Here is a 25,257-nt window from a genome sequence, read left to right as displayed (position 1 = left end):
AAGATACCGGAAGCTGAAATTTCCACCATGCTTGCTAATTATACTTTAAAGGGTGGAATACTAAAGAAACTTAGAAATCCAAGAGTACCAACTATACCATGCTCCATTAAAAGAAACTATGTTAAAACTGCTTTATGTGATCTTGGAGACGGTGTTAGTATTATGCCTCTCTCTTTATATCGTAGACTTGATTTGAATAAGTTGACACCTATTGAAATATCTTTGCAAAAGGCTGACTAATCAACTGCTATACCTGTCGGTATTTGTGAGGATGTGCCTATTATGGTTGCAAATGTTACTATTTTAACGGGCTTCGTTATTCTTGATATTCCCGAGGACGATAGTATGTCTATTATTCTTGGAAGACCCTTTTTGAATACTGCAGGGGCTGTTATTGATTGCAACAAAGGCAATGTCACTTTTCATGTTAATGGTAATGAGCATACGGTACACTTTCCGAGGAAACAACCTCAAGTCCACAGTATGAATTCTATTGGAAAATTTTTAACAATCACTATTGGAGGTTTTGAATTTCCTCTTCCTATTGTCAAGAAGAAATATGATATTATTATTGTTGGGGACATGCATATCCCCGTTGAGGTAACCTAGTGTTATTCGAAAATTCTCCGGTTTCATGTTATTCGAAATGAGTTTGTTAACAAGACCTGATCAACCTTGTTAGTGGATTCCTTTTGATAAGCATGAGATGGATGAATTTAGAAAATACAACTCTCTGTATCCTCTTTTTACTTTCTGTTATTTATATTAATAAAGTTAAAATAGTAATTCCTGTTAGTTTTCTGAATTATACATGCAATAAAAATACCCCGAAAATAAAAGTTCTCCAAATGCCCTAAAAATTAAATATGATTTTTTCTAGAATGTTTGAGAATATCTTGCAATGAGAACACGCCAGGGGGAGCAAGCACCTGGTCATGAGGGTCCAGGGCGCACCCACCCCTTGGGCACGCCCCCTGCCTCGTGGGCCCATGGTGGCTCCCCTCCACTTATTCCAGCCACCACACACTACTTCCTCCCAAAAAATCACCAACCAGCTCAAGCATGAGTTCTAGCTCATCTTGCTGCCATTTTCGATCTCCTAGCTCAAAGCTCCATTCACAAAACTTCTTTGGGGGATTGTTCTTTGGTATGTGACTCCTCCAATGGTCCAATTAGTTTTTGTTCTAATGCTTTATTCATTGCAAATTTTTGCTGCTTAGGTGACCCTGCTCTTGAGCTTGCATGTCAAATTTATATGGTCAAAAGTAGTTTCAATGCACGATATTGCCTCTAGGCACTTGGGGAGTAGTTGCTATCAATTTTGTTGAGTTTGGTTCACTTTTATTTTGAGTTGCTAAAAATTTCAGAAATTTTTTAGAGGAAGAAATATGTTTAGGAAAATGTACCAAGGTGGTTCTTCAAGGAAGCAAGGACCCAGGCCCGCAATACATGAGCCGGACGATGAACCACCGAGGGACGCTCAAGTTCGACCTAGTGAATGGCCGTCAGAAGATTTCATGGTCCAAGCAGGAATCAAGGAGGAATTTGATGCATATGTGTGTAACGCCAATCTTGAGAGCTTCGTGACAGATAAGTGTTGTCAATACCACTACCTCACTGATTCCTTTGTGAGAAGGTTTGAATTTTCACCATCACGCAATTCTCAAACTATCCTGTTTGATCTTTATGATAAATCTTATACCATGGACTTAGAAAATTTTAACACTGCTTGTAAACTCCCACATTGGGGTAATGTTAGTGAACCTCGCAAACCTGAATATAGATACTTTATTTCTAGTATAACTGTGGGGGAATCTAGGGAAATCACGCAAACTACCATAGGGAGCATTCATTTTCCTGCTATACATTATTTTGCTCTCTTTATAGGTAGATGCATAAATGGTAAGGATGAGGCATGTCACATGTGTGTACCAGATCTTAGTGTTCTCAAGAGTGTTGTATTAGGAGATAGACAATATAACTTGGGGGCCATTGTTGCATGTAGGTTGCATAATAACAAAATTAATGGAGATTTCTTTGGTGGAATTTACGCAACCCGTTTAGCTGATTTTCGTGAGATACCCATATGTGGAGATGATATTGAGTTTCCTCCTGCTTATTTAGATTATAATGGCATGGTTCGTCATCAGTTGGTTGAGAGGAACAATCAGTTCCTCCAGTACCGACTAATTTTTGACAGACGACGCATCTATCATGTCGCTCTCCCTGCTCATGCCTTCTTTGACTTTCAGGCAAAAGGGAGACATGTTATAACCAGGGAGGAGGCAACCGAGTACGAGAGGAGGACGGAGGCAGCTCGCCTCCAAGCTGCAGCTCGTCAGGCAATAGCTGATGCATCTCAGTACGACCCCAGCTTCAACTTCGGATATCCACCAGGCCATCCTTGGGCATAGACCAACTTAGGCCAAAAGCCTAAGCTTGGGGGAGTACGTATTTCTCACCGACATTACATTCATGTTCACACACTCATGCTAGTTGTCGGTGCTCATACTTTTTCACTTTATCATCCATGATAGTTTATTTCCTTTTTAGCTTTATTCTTGTGTGCCTTAATGAACCTTAAGAAAAACCAAAAAAATTAGTTGTAGCTTTTAGTTAGTTTACTTTCCATGCTTGTAGTAGTAGTAATTAAAAAGAAAACCCAAAAAGATTTCTCATTCTTCTTTTGCTTGTTCGGAGCTTTCCCGTGTAAATAGTTTTGTTTCTTTTCTTTGGGGGTCGAGAGGAGAAGACCATAATGAAAATGTTGAGTGGCTCTCATATGCATTATTGTTCATCTAACAAAGAGCCCATATTACCTTGTCTTCTCTCTTAAATTGAATGCTTGCAGATTCTAGCTTAGTCCAATGCACGTGCACTATTATTATTATCCACACCGTTTGGTCGTGCAAGTGAAAGGCAATAATGATGATTATATGATGAACTGATTGAGATGAGAAAAACTGGTATGAACTCGACCTCACTTGTTTTTGTAAATTTGATTAGTCCATCGTTCCTGATTCAGCCTATTATGAAAGAAACATATTTGCAATGACAATTAGAGATTTTAGTTGCTTATGCAATGCTTAATTAGCTAGGAGTTTATAATGGTTTACCTTGCGTGCCAACATGCTATTAAAATGGTTGTGATGTGGTATGATAGGGTGGTATACTCTTTTGAACGATTCGAGTGGCTTGACTTGGCACATGTTCACGCATGTAGTTGAAACAAAATCAACATAGCCTCTACGATATTTATGTTCATGGTGCATTATATCCTACTCATGCTTTGCATTCGGTGTTGATTAATTTTAATGCATGTTCATGACTGTTGTCGCTCTCTAGCTGGTCGCTTCCCAGTATTTTTCTAGCCTTCACTTGTACTAAGCAGGAATACTGCTTGTGCATCCAATTCCATAAACCCCAAAGTTATTCCATATGAGTCCACCATACCTGCCTATATATGGTATCTACCTGCCATTCCAAGTAAATTTGTATGTGCCAAACTCTAAACCTTCAAATAAACATTCTGTTTTGTATGCTCGAATAGCTCATGTATCAACTAGGGTTGTCTGTATCTTCCATGCTAGGCGGGTTATTCTCAAGAGGAGTGGACTCCGCTCCTCACTCACAAGTTGGCTAGTCCCCAGGATGCCCAGTCCCATGCTCAAATCAAATCAAAATAACTGCAAACAAAACTCCCCCGGGACTCTTGTTAGTTGGAGGCACTCGTTGTTTCGAGCAAGCCATGGATTGATGCTTGTTGGTGGAGGGGGTTATAAAATTTACCATTCTATTTGGGAACCGCCTATAATGTGTGTAGCATGGAAGATATCGCGATCTCTCAGTTGTTATGTTGACAATGGAAGTATACCGCTCAAAATATTATTGATATCTATTTCAAAACCGAGCTCTGGCACCTCTACAAATCCCTGCTTCCCTCTGCGAAGGGCCTATCTAGTTATTATTATGTTGAGTCATTATCCTCTTATTAAAAAGCACCAGTTGGAGAGCACCGCTGTCATTTGCATCCATTACTATTAGTTTACATTGAGTATGACTTTCCTGGATCTCTTTTACCATGAATTACAATGTCTAGTCAGTCCTTGATCTTTAAAGGTGCTCTGCATTTATGTTTTGCGGTCTCAGAAAGGGCTAGCGAGATACCATCTTGTTATATCATATTATGATTGTTTTGAGAAAGTGTTGTCATCTGAGATTTATTATTATTGCTCGCTAGTTGATTATGCCATTGATATGAGTACACATGAGACCTAAATGTTATTGTGAATATGGTTAGTTCATAATCTTTGCTAAAAACTTGAATGTTGGCTTTACATATTTACAACAACAACAAGAGCAAACAGAGTTTGTAAAAGTTTTTCTTTATCACTTTCAGTTTATCAACTGAATTGCTTGAGGATAAGCAAAGGTTTAAGCTTGGGGGAGTTGATACATCTCCAACGTATTTACTTTTCCAAACACTTTTGTCCTTGTTTTGGACTCTAACTTGCATGATTTGAATGGAACTAACCTGGACTGACGCTGTTTTCAGCAGAATTGCCATGGTGTTATTTTTGTGCAGAAATAAAAGTTCTCGGAATGACCTGAAAATCAGCGAAGATTATTTTAGGAATATATAAAAAATATTGGAAGAAGAATCCACGTCACGGGGCCCACACCTTGTCCATGAGGGTGGGGGCGCGCCCCCTGCGTAGTGGTGTAGCGACCAGACCTCAAACAGCCTGATCTCTGTGCATCAGTGTCATCCCTGGATCGGTAATGCTGACACGCACAGTACTTGAAGGATTTATAACATAGTAGCAATCACACACTTATTACATCGAATGTCTCAAAAGAGAACTTATTACAATAAATATGGCTTAAGGCCATCTAATATGATAACAGCGGAAGGCTTGGAAGATAAAGTGAGTCAATCAACTCCAACGGCATCACTGAGTGAAAGACTACGACCTAAGGCTCCTTACTCGTCGTGTGAAAAGTATGCAACATGATACGTTGCAGCCCGAAAATGGGCCAGCACATGGAATATGCCGGCAATGTAACACAAGAGAGGAATGAATAGAATAATGCTATCACTACATGCATATATGGCTGGTGGAGGCTGTATGGTTAATAAGTTCTGCGAAAAGCCTATTTTTTCCTACAACAAAGGAATATCTTTTATTTAACTATCATGGTGGTTGTTAAACATTGAGAATGGTAAATCCCATCTCAATCCCAATTAAAAGGTATAATAATAACCCAATCAAATTTTATAATTAAAAGTGTTGAGATCCACATGATAATCCATGAACTAGATACTCAAGATGTCCATAACCGGAGACACGGCTAACCATGATTAGTTTGTACACTCTGCAGAGGTTTGTGCACTTTCCCCACAAGACTCGATCTCCTCCGTTGGATTTCTCGCACTACATGGTGTTCGAGAAACGGATGACCGAGACACAGTCTTTCAGAAGCGTCAGCACCTTACGATGGGTAGACAGTACCACCTACATCCCCTACATCTGCTAGTCTACCACTGTAAGAGTTCACACGACTTAATCAACTATGCCATATCCCATAGTGGCTTGTGGGTGCACACAGAAGTTTCCAGCATGAATAATCTCATGATCCCTTTGAGCCTGGGTGGCAGTCCATAGGGGATTTCCAAAAAAATACAAGCAATCACTGGATTTCCCTAGGTGCCTCAATCCACCTAGATGTGCATTAAAGTTGCCACCTTAAGTTAACCATTAATTAACAATTCTCATATCTGCCATGAATACGCTCAAACCCAATCCACGTCTATGAGCATAGCATAGCAATATAAGCAACGTAGAAGTAACTCCCAAAGGTTTGGTAATAAACAAGTGAATAGGTACTACCTCAACTACTTCCCAACCCACAATTTAATTTAGATCCTAACCATGCAATTGTTTTAGTATTGATCTAATGCAATAAAACTGGGTTGTAAAGAGGTATGATCAAAGTGTTACTTGCCTTGCTGATGATCCGTGAAACCTAGAGACTCGTAGTAGCATGCTTCGCACTCCGGGTACTCTATCGCAAACAAACAAGCATACAATAAGCAATCAAGCAAGGGCATGGGTAAAACTCAAAAAAGAGATCTAACCAGAAAGTTCAACTTAAGAACTCCGGTTTGCAAAAAGAATCAAATCAAACGAAGCAACAAAACTCAAACGGCAAAAGAAACAAGCTTCGTTTACTAATCTGGTCCAAAGTCAAATTTTACAGTAGCAAAAAGTTGTTTAAGTTGGTTAAACAGAAAGAGGGCTTCGAGACGAAACTCTAGGCGCTTGAATCGCCTGATTCCGATAAACGAGCAAAAAGATAAACTAAAACGAAAATCGGATCAGAAATTGCGATTGAAAATAATCACGGAAAATCCGAGAAAAAGAAAAATGGACGAACAAGCTAACGAACGAACGTTCGCTGTATAACTAAACCAAAAAAACGAACCGGGTCTAAAAACGGATCTAGGGTTTTGAAAAAAACGATCGGTTTTTCTCGCGAAAACTGAGGCGGCGGCGGCTACCTCCGGCGGGTCCGGCGAGACGGCGGCGGCGGCTTATAAAGCCCCCCCGGGCAGAGTCCCGCTCTGGTACGGCCCGGAGTCCGTTTCCCTTTGTTTTAAATAATTCTGATATCAGATAAAGAAAGAAAAAGAGTACTAAACAGACTCCAAAAATCTCAAAATAAATTTTCCCCATCCTCTAAAAATAGGACGGACAAGGTGAACATTTATTTGGGACTAAAATGCAATTTGAAAAACGCATATTTTTCCTAATTCAAATAAAGTAGCGATAAAACTCCGAATAAAAAATATTTGATTTTAACATTAAATCTCCGATATTTCTTTATTTTGAGGAAATCATTTTATCCTCTCTCTTTTATTTTTATAAAAGAAATATTCCAGAGAAAATAATTAAAATCGAACGATCTCTTTTTTCAAAATTCGAGAAAAACTCGAATGTGAAAATAATGAAATCCCCAACTATCTCCGTGGGTGCTTGAGTTGCGTAGAATTTCTACGATCAAACCAAAATGCAATAAAATATGATATGCAATGATGATCCAATGTATAACATTCCAATTTGAAAATTTGGGATGTTACAAACCTACCCCCCTTAAGATGAATCTCGCCCTCGAGATTTGGGTTGGCTAGAAAATAGGTGAGAATGATCCTTCCGTAGGTCTTCCTCTCGTTCCCAGGTGGCTTCATCCTCGGTATGGTGGCTCCACTGAACCTTGCAAAATCTGATAACCTTGTTGCGTGTAAATCGGCTGGCAAACTCAAGAATTCTGACTGGCTTCTCCTCGTAGGTCAAATCGCTATCCAACTGTATCGCTTCCGGTGGCACTGTATCTCTCAGAGGAATATCAGCCATCTCTGTGTGGCACTTCTTCAACTGAGAAACGTGGAACACATCGTGAACTCCTGACAATCCTTCGGATAATTCCAACTTGTAAGCAACTTCTCGCATACGTTCCAAAACTTTGTATGGTCCCACAAAACGTGGTGCTAACTTTCCCTTAACTCCAAAGCGCTTCACTCCTCGAAGTGGGGATACACGAAGATACACTCTGTCTCCAACTTCATAAACTGTGTCCTTGCGTTTTGAATCCGCATAACTCTTCTGCCTGGAGTGGGCTACCTTCAGTCTATCGCGAATCAGTTTAACTTCTCCCCAGACTCTTTAATCAAATCTGGTCAAAACAACTGTCGGTCTCCAACTTCGTCCCACAACAACGGTGTTCTGCACCTCCTTTCGTACAATGCTTCGAAAGGGGCCATTTTCAAACTAGCTTGATAGTTGTTGTTGTATGAGAACTCTGCGTAAGGTAAATTTTCATCCCAACTAGATCCATAATCTCGTGCACAAGCTCTCAACATGTCCTCCAGAATCTGATTGACTCTCCCAGTCTGGCCATCTGTTTGCGGGTGAAAAGTTGTACTGAACTCTAGGCTGGTTCCCAAAGTTTCATGGAACTGATTCCAAAACTTTGAGGTAAACTGGGTTCCTCTATCAGATACAATGGTCCTCGGAACTCCATGTAGACACACGATCCTAGACATGTATATCTTTGCCAACTTAGCACTGGTGTAAGTGGTCTTTACTGGGATGAAAAGAGCTACTTTCGTCAAACGATCGACTACAACCCATATTGAGTCATAGCCTGAATGAGTCCCGGGTAATCCCGTGATAAAGTCCATGCCTAGTTTATCCCACTTCCATTCGGGTATCGGCAATGGTTGTAGCAATCCTGCTGGCTTCTGATGCTCTTCCTTCACTCTCTGAAAACATCACAAACTGCTACATACTCTGCAATATCCTTCTTCATTCCGGTCCACCAGAAACTATCCTTCAAATCCAGATACATCTTGGTATTTCCTGGGTGAATCGAATATGGAGAATCATGGGCCTCTTGCAAAATTAACTTCCTGATTTACTGATCATTTGGCACATATACACGGAACTCAAACCATAAGGTATTGTGCTCATCCTCACGAAATCCTTTAGCCTTTCCATTGCTCATTCTTTCCTTTATTTCGGCAATCTCCTTGTCCGTCTTCTGAGCTTCTCTGATCTTGTCCATCAAAGTAGACTGAATCTCCAAAGCTGCTACATAACCTCTCGGAACTATCTCGAAACATAGATCCCGAAGGTCATCTGCCAACTCCTTGGGTAATTCTCCGGTCATGATTGTATTGACATGACTTTTGCGGCTTAACGCATCGGCTACTATGTTAGCCTTTCCAGGATGATAATGCAATCTCATATCATAATCCTTAATAAGTTCCAACCATCTCCTCTGCCTGAGATTCAACTCCTTCTACATGAAGATATACTTCAAACTCTTGTGATCTGTGTATACCTCACAATGGTTTCCTATGAGAAAATGTCTCCAAGTCTTCAACGCATGCACTACGGCTCCTAACTCCAAATCATGTGTGGCATAATTTAACTCATGGGGTTTAAGCTGTCGTGAGGCATATGAAACAACTCTTCCCTCCTACATAAGTATGGCTCCAAGTCCTCGATGAGAAGCATCGCAATACACTTCGTAATCCTTGGGTTGATCTGGCAGAATCAACACTGGTGATGTAACCAAGCGTCTTTTCAACTCCTGAAAGCTGGCCTCACATTCCTCAGTCCATTTGAACTTAGTGTTCTTCTTTAACAACTCCGTCATAGGCTTTGCAATCTTTGAGAAATTCTCAACGAACCTCCGGTAGTATCCTGCGAGTCCAAGAAAACTTCGGATCTCTCCAAATATCGTGGGTGACTCCCAATTTGTCACAGTGACAACTTTGGTGGGGTCTACCGCTATTCCTTCTCCGGATATAACATGTCCAAGAAATCCTACTTCCTTCAACCAAAACTCACACTTGCTGAACTTGGCGTATAGCTGATGTTCTCTGAGTTTCCCAAGTACTAAACGCAAATGCTCTTTATGTTCTTCTTCATTCTTCGAGTAGACCAGAATATCATCAATGAACACCACGACGAACTTATCCAAAAACTCCATAAACACCTTGTTCATCATGTTCATAAAATAGGCAGGTGCGTTAGTCAGGCCAAATGACATAACGGTATACTCATATAGCCCGTACCTCGTGGTAAAAGTTGTCTTAGGTATATCCTGTTCTCGGATCTTCAGCTGGTGGTACCCTGATCGCGGATCGATCTTGGAAAACACCTTGGCTCCTTGCAGCTGGTGAAACAAATCATTGATCATCGGCAGTGGGTACTTGTTCTTGATTGTCACTTCATTCAGTCCTCGATAATCAACAACCATCCTTAACGATCCATGCTTCTTCTCCAGTAGAAGTACTGGGGATCCCCAAGGTGACGAACTTGGGCGAATATATACTTTATCCAGTAACTCCTTAATCTGCTTCTTAATTTCCTCCAAATCCTTTGCGGGCATTCTGTACGGTCTCTTAGATATGGGCCCTGTGCCTGGCAAAAGCTAAATCAAAAGCTCAATGTCTCTATCCGGTGGCATGCCTGGCAACTCTTCTGGAAATACATCTGGAAAATCCTTCACCACTGGTACTTCCTCCTGTACAACTCCTGATAAGGAATTTACTTGAGTCCTATTCGGCGCATGCCGGGATACATACTTTATCCTTCTTCCTTCTGGGGTGGTGAGAAAAATCGACTTACTGGCGCAGTCAATATTCCCTCCATACTTAGATAACCAATCCATGCCTAATATTACACCCAATCCTTGTGACTCCAATACTATTAGGTCTGAGGGGAACAAGCAGTTACCAATCCTTAATGGTAACCGATCACACCAAAGGCTAGCCATATACTCTGCTCCTGGCGAGATTACTAACATGGATGAGCTAAGGGCTTGGGTTGGCAGTTTAAACTTACCCGTGAATCCCCTCAATATGTATGAATGCGATGCACTAGTATCAAAAAGTACGATTGCAGTAAATGACTTAACTAAAAACTTACCTATTACTGCATCTGGCTGGGCTTCAACCTCCTCCACGTTAACGTGGTTCACTTGTCCCCTGTTGAAAAGGCTGGGCTTCTTCCCAAAGCTTCCATTGCCATTTCCATTATTAGCTTCAGGACACTCATTGGCGTAATGTCCGGTCTTCTGGCACTTGTAGCAAGTAACGTGGCTTAGATCTTTCTTTGCGGGTGTTGCCGGGTTGGAATGGTTCTGTCTGCTGCTTCCTCCATTACCATTCCCGTTCTTGGAGCTACTATGGTTGTGCAAACTTCCTCCATTATGAGTGTGGCCTCCATGGTTATGGACAAGTCCTCCCAAGTTTGAGGTAAAACAAGGTCTCTCCTGAGCTCCCGAATTATACTTCCCTTGTCCATACTTCCTCTTGCGCCTGTCAATCTGCTGTTGCTTCCCTTCAATCATGAGAGCTCTATCCACCCAACTACTGGTAGTTATTGAAATTTGCCACCATCAACGGCATACTCAGCTCATCATTCAGTCCTTCTAGGAACTTCTCCTGCTTAACTGCATCTGTAGCGATGTCATCTGGGGCATAACATGCTAGCTTACTAAAGTCATCCACATACTGGCCAACTGTGCGTCCTCCTTGGCGTAAATTGCGAAACTCACGCTTCTTCATGGCCATAGCTCCTGTTGATACACGGGCGGTGCGAAAGGCCTGCTGGAACTGGTCCCATGTAACAGTGACTACAGGATAGGTGACAGTGTAATTCTCCCACCATGAGGCTGCTGGTCCATCCAATTGGTGCGCAACAAAACACACCTTCTCAGCATCTGTGCATCCTGCAGTGGTTAACTCCCTTCCAATCATGCGGAGCCAATCATCTGCAACTATTGGCTCGGTGCTACTAGAAAACACCAGCGGCTGCAACCTCAGAAAACGGGCTAAGTTGTCAACTGGGGGTGGTGGTGGTGGGTTGTTGTTGTTGCCTTGGTTCCGAACTAATAACTGCATCAAGGTATTCTGCTACTGGATCAACTGGGTGAGCTCCGGTGGAAAAGTATATCCGGGGTCACATCTCGAAGGCATTTGAGGGTTTAGAGGGAAGAGAATAGCATAGAATGGGGTCTAGTGAGAAAACACTACCCATATGCACATGAGACAAACACAATCATATCACTCAATCAAACAAGTAAGGGCATACAATCGGTCTAGAACTATCGTTACAAAAGTGCTCGGTCTATACTATATACATGGTGGAATACTACTACTGATATGGTGGTCTACTAGAAATATTGATCGGTCGAAGACTCCATGATATCTTCTCCAGCTTCATCAACATAGTCATCATCGCTATCGTCGGGGTTCAAGTCGGTGTCATCGATGATGATGTAGTCCTCAGGACGAATCTCCTTGGGTTCATCGTGTTCTCCTCCTGGCGCGGGGTCTCCCATGAAAACTCCTAGCTTCCTCGTCAGGTAGTCATTCTTCTCCACTAGTAAGACGATTTCCTCCTCATAATCTTCGCGAGTTGCCTTGAGTTCTTCATCCATCTCTGTGATCCTTGTCATTGCCTTCTTTAGGTCTATCATGTCTGCGCACATCTGATTCTCCTGGCGGCGAATATGCTAGTTTAACTCCTGGATGAAAGCTGCAATCGATCTATCCTTCCTGGTGCTGATCATTTCCCATTGCTCATCTCGGCGCCCACAAATCTGGTAGATAGTATCCTTAAGCTCCTTATGGTAAACTTCTCCAATGCGTCCCATGGTGATGTGGGCTGCCATACTCTTTCCTAGACTCCAGGTTGGTGCATCAAACGAAAACTCTATGGGCTTAGTAACTGGCGTAAATGTCCTTCCTGGAACTTGAACTTGAATCGTCCAGCGCTCCTCTTCTGGTAAAGTGGCGTTGTAAGTCCCGGTGAAGCTTGGTATTCCGATGTTCAGGTACTTAGTGACTTCCTTCAAGTGTCGTCCAAAAGGTGCTTCTTCATCAGGTTGTGCAAACTTATCCCTTGTGTCCGCCATCCTAAAGAGTAGAAAATGGAGAGAAGTTAGAAATGAGAAGAGAGTAGTGATCTAGGGCTTTAACTTATTGGTCATGTCCTACAGTCAGTGTGTGCTCTGATACCATCTTGTAGCGACCAGACCTCAAACAGCCTGATCTCAATGCATCAGTGTCATCCCTGGATCGGTAATGCTGACATGCACAGTACTTGAAGGATTTATAACAGAGTAGCAATCACACACTTATTACATCGAATGTCTCAAAAGATAACTTATTACAATAATTATGGCTTAAGGCCATCTAATATGATAACATCGGAAGGCTTGGAAGATAAAGTGAGTCCATCAACTCCAACGGCATCACTGAGTGAAAGATCATGACCTAAGGCTCCTTACTCAAAGTCTGAAGAGTCTGCAACATGATACGTTGCAGCCCGAAAACGGGTTAGCACATGGAATATGCCGGCAATGTAACACAAGAGAGGAATGAATAGAATAATGCTATCACTACATGCATATATCGATGGTGGAGGTTGTATGGTTAATAAGTTTTGCGAAAAGCCAATTTTCCCCTATAACAAAGGAATATCTTTTATTTAACTATCATGGTGGTTGTTAAACATTGAGAATGGTAAATCCCATCTCAATCCCAATTAAAAGGTATAATAATAACCCAATCAAATTTTATAATTAAAAGTGTTGAGATCCACATGATAATCCATGAACTAGATACTCAAGATGTCCATAACCGGAGACACGGGTAACCATGATTAGTGTGTACACTCTGCAGAGGTTTGTGCACTTTCCCCACAAGACTCGATCTCCTCCGTTGGATTTCTCGCACTACATGGTGTTCGAGAAACGGATGACCAAGACATAGTCTTTCAGAAGTGTTAGCACCTTACGATGGGTAGACAGTACCACCTACATCCCCTACATCTGGTAGTCTACCACTGTAAGAGTTCACACGACTTATTCAACTATGCCAGATCCCATAGTGGCTTGTGGCTGCACACAGAAGTTTCCAGCATGAATAATCTCATGATCCCTTTGAGCCTGGGTGGCAGTCCATAGGAGAATCACACGGTACCCCGGGATTTCCAAAAAAAATACAGGCAATCACTGGATTTCCCCAGGTGCCTCGATCCACCCAGATGTGTATTAAAGTTGCCACCTTAATTAACCATTAATTAACAATACTCATATCTGTCATGAATACGCTCAAACCCAATCCACGTCTACGAGCATAGCAATATAAGCAATGTAGAAGTAACTCCCAAAGGTTTGGTAATAAATAGGTGAATAGGTACTACCTCAACTACTTCCCAACCCACAATTTCATTCAGATCCTAACCATGCAATTGTTTGAGGATTGATCTAATGCAATAAAACTGGGTTGTAAAGAGGTATAATCAAAGTGTTACTTGCCTTGCTCATGATCCGAGAAACTTAGAGACTCGTAGTAGCATGCTTCGCACTCCGGGTACTCCATCGCAAACAAACAAGCATACAATAAGCAATCAAGCAAGGGCATGGGTAAAACTCAAAAAAAAAGATCTAACCAGAAAGTTCAACTTAAGAACTCCGAACCGGATCTAACAAATGGATCTTGGGTTTCGAAAAAAAATGATCGGTTTTTCTCGCGAAAACTGAGGTGGCAGCGGCTACCTCCGGCGGGTCCGGCAAGACGGCGGCGGTGGTGCGGCTCCGGCGCAGGCGGCGGGTGGCGGGGCGACAGCGCGGCGAAGGGGCGGCGGGGCGGCGCGGCAGCGGACGGCGGGGCGGTGCGGCAGCGGGCGGCGTCGGCGCGCAGGGCGGCTGCGGCGGCGGGCTGATGCGGCGGCGGTGGGCTGGTCCTTGGGGCGGCTCGGGGCCGTGGCTTATAATGCCCCCCCCAGGCGGAGTCCCGCTCGGGTATGGCCCGGAGTCGGTTTCCCTTTTAAAAAAACTAATTCCGACATGTAGAAAAAGAAAGAAAAAGAGTACTAAACGGACTCCAAAAATCCTGAAATAAATTTTCCCCGTCCTCTAAAAATTGGCCGGACAAGGTGAACATTTATTTGGGCCTAGAATACAATTTTGAGAAATGCATATTTTTCCTAATTCAAATAAAATAGCGATAAAACTCCGAATAAAAAAACTATTTGATTTTAACATTAAATCTCTGATATTTCTTTATTTTGAGGAAATCATTTTATCCTCTCTCTTCTATTTTTATAAAAGAAATATTCAAGAGAATATCTCTTTTTTCAAAATTCGAGAAAAACTCGAATATGAAAATAATGAAATCCCCAACTCTCTCCATGGGTCCTTGATTTGCGTAGAATTTCTAGGATCAAACCAAAATGCAATAAAATATGATATGCAATGATGATCTAATGTATAACATTCCAAATTAAAAATTTGGGATGTTACACGCGGGCCCCCTGATGCTCCACCGACCTCAACTCCAACTCCATATATTCGTGTTCGGGGAGAAAAAATCAAAGAGAAGGATACATTGCGTTTTACGATACGAAGCCGCCGCCAATCCCTAATCTCTCTCGGGAGGGCTAATCTGGAGTCCGTTCGGGGCTCCGGAGAGGGGAATCCGTTGCCATCATCATCATCAACCTTCCTCCATCACCAATTCCATGATGCTCACCGCCGTGCATGAGTAATTCCATCGTAGGCTTGCTGGACGGTGATGGGTTGGATGAGATTTATCATGTAATCAAGTTAGTTTTGTTAGGGTTTGATCCCTAGTATCCACTATGTTCTGAGATTGATGTTGCTATGACTTTGATGTGCTTAATGCTTGTCACTGGGGCCCGAGTGCCATGATTTCAGATCTGAACCTATTATGTTTTCATCAATATATGAGAGTTCTTGATCCTATCTTGCAAGTCTATAGTCACCTATTATGTGTTATGATCCGTTAACCCCAAAGTGACAATAATCGGGACCACTACCGGTGATGACCGTAGTTTGAGGAGTTCATGTATTCACTATGTGTTAATGCTTTGGTTTGGTACTCTATTAAAAGGAGGCCTTAATATCCCTTAGTTTCCAATAGGACCCCGCTGCCACGGGAGGGTAGGACAAAAGATGACATGCAAGTTCTTTTGCATAAGCACGTATGACTATATTCGGAATAAATGCCTACATTACATTGATGAACTGGAGCTAGTTCTATGTCACCCTATGTTATGACTGTTACATGATCGATCACATCCGGCATAATTCTCCATCACCGATCCATTGCCTACGAGCTTTTCATATATTGTTCTTCGCTTATTTACTTTTCTGCTGCTACTGTTACAATCACTACAAAACCCCAAAAATATTACTTTTGCTACCGTTACTTTTTTCCACCGTTACCACTACTATCATATTACTTTGCTACTAAACACTTTGCTACAGATATTAAGTTTCCAGGTGTGGTTGAATTGAAAACTCAGCTGCTAATACTTGAGAATATTCTTTGGCTCCCCTTGTGTCGAATCAATAAATTTGGGTTGAATACTCTACCCTCGAAAACTATTGCTATCACATGTACTTGTGGGTTATGACTCGCTTGAGTGACTTGTTATTTAGAAAATATCAAATGATGTTAGAGGTGTTGGAAAGCATGCTTCTATGGTTCAAACTTAGTTAGAACAAGTTGCTAAATCTCAAAGAGAATTGCTTGATGAAATGAATAATAATATGCATGACTTTGCTATTAGAATTACAACTAGAGGAGGTAAAATGACTCAGGAACCACTTTATCCTGAGGGACACCCTAAAAGAATTGAACAAGATTCACAAAGAGCCAACACTAGTGCACCTAGTGTTGGGGAACGTAGTAATTTCAAAAAAATCCTACGCACATGCAAGATCATGGTGATGCATAGCAACGAGACGGGAGAGTGTCGTCCACGTACCCTCGTAGACCGTTAAGCGGAAGCGTTATGAAAACGCAGTTGATGTAGTCATACGTCTTTATGATCGACCGATCCTCAGTACCGAACGTACAGCACCTCCGCGTTCAGCACACGTTCAGCTCAGTGACGTCCCGCGAACTCACGATCTAGTAGAGCCCCGGGAAGAGTTTTGTTAGCCCGACGGCGTGGTGACGATGTTGATGAAGCTACCGTTGCAGGGCTTCGCCTAAGCACCGCTATAGTATGACCGAGGTGGATTATGGTGGAAGGGGGGAACCGCACACTGCTGGGAGAGATCAATGATTAACTTGTGTCTAGAGGTGCCCCCTGCCCCCGTATATAAAGGAGCAAGGGGGGAGGCCGGCCGGCCCTAGAGGGCGCGCCAGGAGGAGGAATCCTACTCCTAGTACGAGTAGGATTCCCCTCTTTCCTACTCCTACTAGGAGGGAGAAAGGAAGGGGGAGAAGGAGAAGGAAAGGGGGGTGTCGCCCCCCTCTCCTAGTCCAATTCAGACCAGAGGGGGAGGGGGCGCGGCCTGCCCTGGCCGGCCCCTCTCTCTCTCCACAAGGGCCCAACAAGGCCCATTAACCCCCGGGGGGTCCGGTAACCCCTTCGGCACTCCGGTAAAATCCCGATTTCACCCGGAACTCTTCTGATGTCCAAATGTAGGCTTCCAATATATCAATCTTTATGTATCGACCATTTCGAGACTACTCATCATGTCCGTGATCATATCTGGGACTCCGAACTACCTTTGGTACATCAAAGCATATAAACTCATAATATTGATTGTCACCGAACTTTAAGCGTGCGGACCCTACGGGTTCGAGAACTATGTAGACATGATCGAGACATGTCTCCGGTCAATAACCAATAGCGGAACCTGGATGCTCATATTGGTTCCTACATATTCTACAAAGATCTTTATCGGTCAAACCGCATAACAATATATGTTGTTCCCTTTGTCATTGGTATGTTACTTACCCGAGATTCGATCGTCAGTATCCCAATACCTAGCTCAATCTCGTTGCCGGCAAGTCTCTTTACTCATTCCGTAATGCAACATGCCGCAACTAACTCATTAGTCACATTGCTTGCAAGGCTTATAGTGATGTGCATTACCGAGAGGGCCCAGAGATACCTCTCCGACAATCGGAGTGACAAATCATATTCTTGATTTATGCCAACTCTACGAACACCATCGGAGACACCTGTGGAGCACCTTTATAATCACCCAGTTACGTTGTGACGTTTGGTAGCACACAAAGTGTTCCTCGGTATTCGGGAGTTGCATAATCTCATAGTCATAGGAACATATATCAGTCATGAAGAAAGCAATAGCAGTAAACTTAAACGATCAAGTGCTAAGCTAACGAAATGGGTCAAGTCAATCACATCATTCTCCTAATAATGTGATCCCGTTGATCAAATAACAACTCATGTCTATGGCTAGGAAACTTAACCATCTTTGATCAATGAGATAATCAAGTAGAGGCATACTAGTGACACTATGTTTGTCTATGTATTCACACATGTATTATGTTTCCGGTTAATACAATTCTAGCATGAATAATAAACATTTATCATGAAATAAGGAAATAAATAGTAACTGTATTATTGCCTCTAGGGCATATTTCCTTCATTCTCCCACTTGCACTAGAGTCAATAATCTATATTACACAGTAATGATTCTAACACCCATGGAGTCTTGGTGCTGATCATGTTTTGTTCGTGGAAGAGGATTAGTTAGCGGGTCTGCAACATTCATATCCGTATGTATCTTGCATATCTCTATGTCTCCCACCTAGACTTGGTCCCGAATGGAATTGAAGCGTCTCTTGATGTGCTTGGTTCTCTTGTGAAATCTGGATTCCTTTGCCAAGGCAATTGCACCAGTATTGCCACAAAAGATTTTCATTGGACCCGATGCACTAGGTATGACACCTAGATCGGATATGAACTCCTTCATTTGTTGCTTCTGAAGCAGCTATGTACTCCGCTTCACACGTAGATCCCGCCACGACACTTTGTTTAGAACTGCTCCAACTGACAGCTCCACCATTCAATATAACATGTATCCAGTTTGCGATTCAGAATCGTCCGAATCAGTGTCAAAGCTTGCATAGATGTAACCATTTACGACGAGCTCTTTGTAACCTCCATAAACGAGAAACATATCCTTAGTCCTTTTCAGGTATTTCAGGATGTTCTTGAGCGCTGTCCAGTGATCCGCTCCTGGATTACTTTGGTACCTCCCTGCTAAACTAATAGCAAGGCACACATCAGGTCTGGTACACAGCATTGCATACATGATAGAGCCTATGGTTGAAGCATAGGGAACACTTCTCATTTTCTCTCTATCTTCTGCATTGGTCGGGCATTGAGTCTTACTCAACTTCACACCTTGTAACACAGACAAGAACCCTTTCTTAGCTTGATCCATCTTGAACTTATTCAAAACTTTATCAAGGTATGTGCTTTGTGAAAGTCCAATTAAGCGTCTTGATCTATCTCTATAAATCTTGATGCCAGATATATAAGCAGGTTCACCGAGGTCTTTCATTGAAAAACTATTATTCAAGTATCCTTTCATGCTATCCAGAAATTCTATATCATTTCCAATCAATAATATGTCATCCACATATAATATTAGAAATGCTACAGAGCTCCCACTAACTTTCTTGTACATACAGGCTTCTCCAAAAGTCTGTATGTAGCAACCCGACTTCAAACGGTCAAGTCTCTGTGCTTCAGTGTCATCCCTGGATCGGTAATGCTGACACACACAGTACTCGAGGATTTATAACAGAGTAGCAATCCCACACTTATTACATCGATTGTCTCAAAAGAGAACTTATTACAATAAATATGGCTTAAGGCCATCTAATACGATAACAGCGGAAGGCTTGGAAGATAAAGTGAGTCCATCAACTCCAATGGCATAGCTGAGCTGCACGGCAACAACCTAACAAACCTTACTCCTCGTCTGAAAAGTCTGCAACATAATACGTTGCAGCCCGAAAACGAGTTAGCACATGGAATATGCTAGCAATGTAACACAGTAGAGCAAGAACAGAATAATGCTATCACTACATGCATATTTGGCTGGTGGAAAGCTCTACGGTTATAGTTTTGCAAAAAGCCAATTTTTCCCTACAACAAAGGAACAAATTTTATTTAACTATCATGGTAGTTGAAACATCATTGAGAAGGTTCCTCCAACTCAATCCCAATTAAAAGTAATTATCAACCCAACAATATTAATTTAGAGTGATGAGATACTTATGATAATCCAAGTACTAGATACTCAAGATTTTTCCATAAACGGGGACACGGCTAACCATGATTAGTTTATACACTCTGCAGAGGTTTGCGCACTTTTCTCCACAAGACCCTATCTCCTCCGTTGGATTTCTCGCATTGCCGGGTATTTGAGAAACGGATGACTGAGACACAGTCTTTCAGAAGCATTAACTCCTTACTCCGGGCAGACCATACCAACCTACGTCCCTCTACCTGCTGATCCTCCTCTTCAAGAGCTTCACGCAACTTAATCAACTATGCTAGAGCCCATAATAGCTTGTGGCTGCACACGGAAGTTTCTAGCATGAAATATCTCAGTTCCCTTTGAACCTAGGTGGCGGACCTTAGGATTATCACACGGGTACTCCGGGATATCCTAGGACAACACTGGATTCTCCAGGTGCCCAACAAACAATCCACCCAGATGTGTATTTAAGTTGCCACCTCAAATTGAGCCATTAATTAATAATCTCACATCTGTCATGGATTCACTCGCCCAAACCACGTCTACGAGCATAGCATAGCAATATAAGCAATACGTAGAAGTAACTCCCAAGGGTTTGATAATAACAGGGCAATAGGTTCTACCTCATCAACTACTTCCCATCCCACATGTTAAACACATCCTAATCATGCAATGTTTGAGGATTGGAGCTAATGCATAAAAACTGGGTATGAAAAGAGTATGATCAAAGTGTTACTTGCCTTGCTGATGATCCGCAAAACCTAGAGACTCGTAGTAGCACGCTTCACACTCCGGGTGTTCCATCGCAAACAAACAATAGAATGCATGAGCAATAAAGCAAAGAAGCACGGGTAAAACTCAAATAAGAAGATCTAACCAGAAAGTTCAACTTAAGAACTCCGCTTTGCAAAAAGAATCAAATCAAATGGAGCAACGAAACTCAAAAAGCAAAAGAAACAAGATCCGATTACTAATCTAGACCTAAGTCAAATTTTACAGTACCAAAATCTTGTTCAAGTTGATTAAACAGAAAGAGGGTTTCGAGACGAAGATCTAGGCGCTTGAATCGCCTGATTCCGATAAACAAGCGAAAAGATAAACTAAAACGAAAATCGGATCAGAAATCGCGATCGAAAATAATCGCGGAAAATCCGAGAAAAAGAAAAACTGACGAACAGGCTAGCGAACGAATGTTCGCTGTCTGCGGCTAACGAGTGAAAACCGTTCGTTAAAACGGACGTACGGACGAACGTCCGCTAAATAAACTAAACCGGAAAAAAAATAAAACCGATCTATTCAAAAAAAAAAACCTATGGTTTTCTTAAAAACCGGATCAGTTTTTCTCTCAAAACCGGCGGCGGCGAGGCGACTACCTTCACGGGGCTTCGGCGAGGTCCGGCGGTCTCCGCGGGGTCCGGGTGGGGCTGCGGGGTGGCAGACGGTGCGGCGCGGCGGCGCGACAGTGGTGCGGCGTGCGGCGGCGGGGCGCGGCAGGCGGCGACGGTGCGACGGGCGGGGCAAGGCAGGCGGCGGGGTTGGCGGGTGGTGGTGTGGGGGGTGCGGGGCGATGCTATAAAAGGAGGGGGCTTGCTTAGGGGAGGGGCAAGGCGGCGCCGGAGAGTCCCGGCCGGACTCGGCTTCGGGCGACGGCGGCCTCCCGGTCTCCTCGAGGGAGACGAGGCGTGGGGAGGTGGGCCGGCTCGGCGGGGCTCCGGCCCAGTCGGGCGCTGGAGATTTTTTTAAAAAAAATAATTCCACCGAAACTAATATAAATCCTAGAAAATAAAATTAAAATCTAAAATGCCAAAACAAATTTTCACCGTCTAAATAAAATATTTAGAACAAGATGAACATTTTCTTGGCCCTAAAATGCGAGTTTGAAAAACGTGCAATTTTTCTAATTCAAATAAAATAGCAATAAACTCCGAATAAAATCAAATATTTGATTTTAATATTTTTCCTCCAATATTTCATTTATTTTGGAGAAGTCATATTATCTCCTCTCATATATTTTAATATGAAATATTTTTGGAGAGAAAAATAATTAAAAACAAAAATCCTCGTTTCAATATTTGATAAAACTCAAATATGAAAACTGGGAAATCCCCAACTCTCTCCGAGGGTCCTTGAGTTGCTTAGGATTTTGAGGATCGCGAAACGAAATGCAGCAAAAATATGATGTGCAAGAATGATCTCTGTATAACATTCCAAATTGAAATTTGGGATGTTACAAACCTATCCCCTTAAGATCAATCTCGCCCTCGAGATTCGGGTTGGCTAGAAAATAGGTGTGGGTGGTCTTTGCGAAGATCATCCTCTCGTTCCCAGGTGGCTTCATCCTTGGTATGGTGGCTCCACTGAACTTTGCAAAACTTGATAACCTTGCTGCGGGTGACTCGGCTGGCAAATTCAAGAATCTTGGCTGGCTTCTCCTCATATGTCAGATCACTATCCAGCTGAATCGCCTCCAAGGGCAGTGTATCTCTTAGCGGTATATCGGCCATCTCAGCATGACACTTCTTCAGCTGTGAAACATGAAACACATCGTGAACTACTGACAGTCCTTCAGGTAACTCCAACTTGTAGGCAACTTCTCCCATATGCTCCAAAATTTGATATGGTCCTACAAATCTCGGGGCTAACTTTCCCTTAACTCCAAAACGTTTCACTCCTCGCAGGGGTGACACTCGCAGATATGCTCCATCTCCAATTTCATAGGTTATTTCCTTGCGTTTCGAATCTGCATAACTCTTCTGTTTGGACTGAGCTACCTTTAATCTATCTCGGATCAACTTAACCTTTTCTTCAGACTCCTTGATCAAATCTGGTCCAAACAACTGTCGGTCTCCAACTTCATCCCACATCAACGGTGTTCTGCACCTCCGTCCATACAGGGCTTCGAACGGTGCCATCTTCAAACTGGCTTGATAGCTATTATTGTATAAGAACTCCGTGTAGGGCAAATTGTCATCCCAAATAGATCCATAATCTAGCGCATAGGCTCTCAACATATCCTCCAGAATCTGGTTGACTCTCTCGGTCTGTCCATTCATCTGCGGGTGGAATGTTGTACTGAACTCCAATCTCGTTCACAAAGTCTGGTGTAGCTGATGCCAAAACTTTGAGGTAAACTGTGTTCCTCTATCTGATAAAATTGTCCTCAGAACTCCATGCTGACGTACGATCCTGGTCATATATATCTTGGCCAACTTTGCACTTGTATAGGTGGTTTTCACTAGGATAAAGTGAGCCACTTTGGTCAAGCGATCAACTACTACCCATATAGAATCATATCCTGATTTGGTCCTGGGTAATCTGGTGATAAAAACCATGCCAATTTTATCCCACTTCCATTCGGGTATCGGCATAGGCTGTAACAATCCTGCTGGCTTTTGATGCTCGGCCTTCACTCTCTGACATACATCACATACGGCTACATACTCGGCAATATCCTTCTTCATAGCAGTCCACCAGAAATGTTCCTTCAAATCTAAATACATCTTGGTGTTTCCGGGGTGTATCGAGTATGGTGAGTCATGAGCCTCCTGAAGTATTAACTTCTTGATCTCGGTGTTATTGGGCACATAAATACGGTCCTCAAACCATAAGGTGTCGTGCTCATCCTCACAAAGAACTTTGGCCTTTCCTTTGCCCATTCTCTCCTTTATCTCGGCAATCTCTTCGTCATCCTTCTGAGCTTCTCGAATCTTTCCTAACAATGTCGACTGAACTTCCATTGTTGCAACAAAACCTCTAGGAACAATCTCCAATCGAAGTTCCCTGAGATCATCTGCTAACTCCTTTGGCAATCCCATGCTCACTAGGGTATTAGCATAACTCTTCCAACTCAAAGCGTCTGCTACGACACTGGCCTTGCCTGGATGATAGTTAAGCTTCATGTCATAATACATTATAAGCTCCAACCATCTCCTCTGCCTAAGGTTCAACTCGTTCTGTGTGAAAATGTACTTCAAACTCTTATGATCCGTGTACACATCACAACGGTTTCCAATAAGGTAATGTCTCCAAGTCTTCAACGCATGCACTACTGCTGCTAACTCCAAATCATGCGTGGCATAATTCAATTCGTGCGGTTTTAGTTGTCGTGAGGCATACGAAATAACTCTTCCGTCCTGCATAAGCACACTTCCAAGTCCTAGGCGAGAGGCATCGCAATACACTAGAAACTCCTTACGTATATCCGGCAGAATCAGCACTGGGGTTGTAGTCAAACGTTTCTTTAACTCCTGAAAACTCGCCTCACATTCTTCCGTCCATTTAAATTTGGTATCCTTCTTCAATAACTCCGTCATTGGTTTCGCAATCTTGGAAAAATTCTCAATGAATCTCCGATAGTATCCTGCGAGTCCAAGAAAATTGCGGATCTCGCTAACTGAAGTGGGTGCCAACCATTCAGTGACTGACTGAACCTTGGTGGGATCTACTGCTACACCTTCTCCTGATAAAACATGTCCAAGGAATCCGACTTCCTTCAACCAAAACTCACATTTGCTGAACTTGGCATACAACTGGTGTTCCCTGAGTTTCTCGAGAACTAAACGCAAATGCTCTTCATGCTCCTCCTCATTCTTCGAGTATACCATTATATCATCAATGAACACCACAACAAACTTATCCAAATATTCCATGAACACCTTGTTCATCATGCTCATGAAATAGGCAGGGGCGTTAGTCAGTCCAAATGACATGACCATATACTCATACAACCCGTACCTTGTGGTAAATGTTGTCTTTGGTATATCCTTCTCTTAAATCTTCAGCTGGTGATATCCAGATCACAGATCGATCTTTGAAAACACCTTAGCTCCTTCCAGTTGGTCAAACAAATCATTGATCATCGGCAGTGGGTATTTGTTCTTGATCGTCACCTCATTCAATGCACGATAATCAATAACCTTCCTTAGAGACTTATCCTTCTTCTCAACCAAAAGCATGGGGGCTCCCCCAGGGTGATGAACTCCGTCGGATGTAACCTTTCTCCGATAACTCCTTGATCTGCTTCTTGATCTCTTCCAGATCATTCATGGGCATCCGATAGGGTCTCTTTGATATAGGCCCGGTGCCTGGCAACAGTTCTATCAAAAACTCAATGTCTCGATCCGGTGGCATGCCTGGTAACTCCTCTGGAAAAACATCCGGGTAATCCTTCACTACATGCACTTCCTCCTGAACAATTCCCGCGAGGGTATTCACTTGGCTACTCCTAGGCGCATGCCTAGATACATACTTAATCCTTTTTTCCCTCAGGGGTGGTGAGACAAATTGACTTACTCACACAGTCAATGCTTCCTCCATACTTTGACATCCAGTCCATGCCTAATATCACATCCAATCCTTGTGACTCCTAGATTATTAGGTCGGACGGGAAAACATGGCTACCAATGGTTAAGGTTATCTGGTCGCACCATCGACTAGCCATATACTCTGCTCCAGGTGAACTTACTAACAGAGGGGTCCTAAGGGTTTGGGTTGGCAGTTTAAACTTATCTGTGAATCCCCTTGATATGTATGAATGCGATGCACCAGTATCAAAAAGAATAAGGGCGGTAAAAGACTAAACCAAAAACTTACCAATAACCGCGTCTGGCTGCT

Source organism: Triticum urartu, chromosome 6A (genome assembly GCF_056163025.1).
Source record: "Triticum urartu cultivar PI428250 chromosome 6A, HENAU_Tu73, whole genome shotgun sequence".
Lineage (NCBI taxonomy): Eukaryota > Viridiplantae > Streptophyta > Magnoliopsida > Poales > Poaceae > Triticum > Triticum urartu.
Note: the sequence above shows the minus strand (reverse complement) of the source record.